The sequence below is a fragment of the Lygodium microphyllum genome, chromosome 3 (assembly GCF_053477565.2).
Source record: "Lygodium microphyllum isolate KBCC chromosome 3, Lygodium_microphyllum_v1.1.10, whole genome shotgun sequence".
Taxonomy (NCBI): Eukaryota; Viridiplantae; Streptophyta; class Polypodiopsida; order Schizaeales; family Lygodiaceae; genus Lygodium; species Lygodium microphyllum.
In genome coordinates, this window is record NC_141137.1 from 64,538,992 (window position 1) to 64,541,901 (window position 2,910).

A 2,910-nucleotide genomic window follows, 5' to 3' on the forward strand; every position below is an offset into this window, starting at 1 on the left:
AAAATAGGGAAGGAACATCCCCAAGGGTGGGGTAAATTTAGATGGGTGGGTGGAAAAGGGACCCCATGAAGGTAAAAATAGATCATGGCATACATACATAATCAACTTGAAGCATATGCAGGGGCGTACATCATAAACGTGCATGGATGCGTCCCCACACTTGAAACCTTAACGGACATAGTAAAATGCATCAAGACAACCTAAGACTCGTCAATCGACTGGACTCTAACGTCCCCACACTTAAAACATTACATACACTTGCAATCATAAAGATAGGGTTAGAAAAACTTGGCATGTTTCGTCGAGCATTGCAGTTGATGGTTGATGTTACGTCATGTGTCGCAGTTGGATTTGCAAGAGGTACCAAGGTGTCTTCATAGCATACATCCAACATGGCAGGGACCACGCAACAACACCCAAGGAGGCCGTCTAATAGGTGTCGTGGATGAAGGATAGTCTCTCAGCTCACAACACTCAAATGGGAATGAACGAATAGTCACTCACCCCATTACTGACATCACTCGAGGTAGTATTGATGGTAACCCAGATCTCACACCCGGTTTAGAAATCAACAAGGGGAATGGTGTAGAGGGAGTATGCCAGGGTGCACAGTTGATAGTGCATTAGTGCGTCCAACCCTGTCTGGCATAGGTGCAAGTAGGAAGGCCAGGAGCCTTGTAGTGCAGTGTACAGTTATAGGGTGATATGTCCTGTGATGGCAGCAGAGACCCATCCCGTGTGTGCATAGGGAAATGGAAATGTACCTAAATCCAGGCGTCGTAACGTCCCTCAATCTCATCTCTCAGAATTGATTGAGGAGAAACACCAATCACACTCAGTCCATCCTGTGTCTCACACTTTGTTGAAAGATACGAAGGGTAGCCCATTCCTGAAACCCATTGATGTAATCCTCACATTCACTTGTGCAGAGGTTGTATGCCTTGTGCGCATTTGATTGTCAGAGAGAGAACTAGGGAGAGAGAAAGAGGAGAGAGAAGATTGCAGAAGAGAGAGAAAGACTGTAGGAAGAGAGAGAAGAAGAGTGACGAGGAGAGAGAAAGACTAGATTTAGAGAGAGAAAGACAGAAAAGAAGGGGAAGCCATAGAAGCTGTGAGCAAGAAGGGAGAGAAAGACTGTAATTGTATTAATGTGTCAAAAAGATGTGTAAAATTACATGTCCTCTCCTTTTATACCAATGTCAATGTGACATGGCATAATATCAATATTATTTACACTAATTCCTTATTCTCAGCTTCTTACAATCCATCCCCACTCAAAAATGAAGTTTTTGTCCTCAAAAACAAATATCGGAATTATTGGTATAGCCAAGTAGTGGCTGTAGAGTACTACTCTGTACAGCATTACAAGTGGTAAAAGAAAAGATTACCTAATATTCAATAGTAGTACTAATCTATGCAGAGGGTCAAAATCAGCCTGTAGCCACCCGGATCAAAAGGGAAAGTGGTATCGTTGTCATGCATTGGATCAACTTTCATAAGGTCATAGTCAAGTACAACTGGAAGCTTGATCATCATGATGGTATTCACTAACTCTTCCATAAGTTTCTCAGGCATCACCATGCTCTGTATGACTGAAGCATATGAGGCTGAAGTCACCATTACATGATGATCATCCAAATCCACATGCTGTCCATGATCTGCTTTCTTGAACTGAGCTTCTTGTTGTGGACTCATACCAAAATGGTCTTCAACAAGGTCTTCTCCATCCTTTGCATCATAATATTCAAATACCAAGAATATTTTGGCAGTCTTTGCCCTGCATGTGGCTTGGTGATTACAAGATAGTGGCTTAGCACATCGATAGCATAAGCCCGCAGCATGTAGTTCCCGTATCGTATCACTAGTAAGGTGTCTAACGCGTTTAGCCTTAGATAGCAATTTACACACCTGCTCATCACCATTGGTCAGCTCAATAATAGTTCTGACATGCTGCTCATAGTCATCTTGATGCTCATGTACAACAGATGGCTGTCCATGCTCATGACCATAATGCTCATGCTGTCCATACTGCATATGGTGATAATAGCCTTGCTCCGCATCAGAGGGACAGTTTGGTTGAGCATATGCATTTGCTTCCACTAATGTTTGCTGCTCACATACATAAGCATGTTGCCTTTGATCATTGATCCCACAGCATTGGTCATGCTATCCATAATCTCCATGAGAATACATGTCACAAAAATGTTCATGCTGCTGTCCAAATACATCTATTTGCTGTTGCCTATTACCAAAACTTTGGTCATATTGTTGCCCATAAACATGCTGTCCAAGATTGCATGATGACTGTCCAACATGATTACGATGATGTCCTTGCATCCTAGGATGTCCATAAGTATGACGATTGGCAAATCCATGAGCATAAGTATTGGCATGAATCACTAACCATTTCTGTCACATCCATAAGAACTGGGCTCGTCAACCAAGAGAGCTTCACAAGTATAATCATAACTATGTTGCTGAAGAGGTGGATGCTCATAAGCATAAGCATGTTGACCATAATAGACATTCTGCTGCCAAGGCTCAATGGAATGATACTCATCAGCATATACATGTTGGCCATAAGCAGAAGCATTTGATTTAGGTCTTGTTGTTTTTTCCATTACCGCCTTCATAAGAGCAATACACTGATCAGTTAAACTCCAAGTTTGTCAATTTTAGCCTGTGTTTGAAGCCAACCTTGTTCACTAGAGCTGGAGCTATTGATCTCAGCTTCTGCTATTGCAGTCAAGTTGAAGAGATATGTTGTTCTTGTCCTTGCCTTAAAATTCTGGTTTCATTCATATGACATGCATACTCCCAAAATACACAGTCCTCAAATCAGGACTAGCAGATATGTTCAACTGTACCCTGCCCTGAGATTCAACACATGCAGACCAAAAGAAAAGTCAC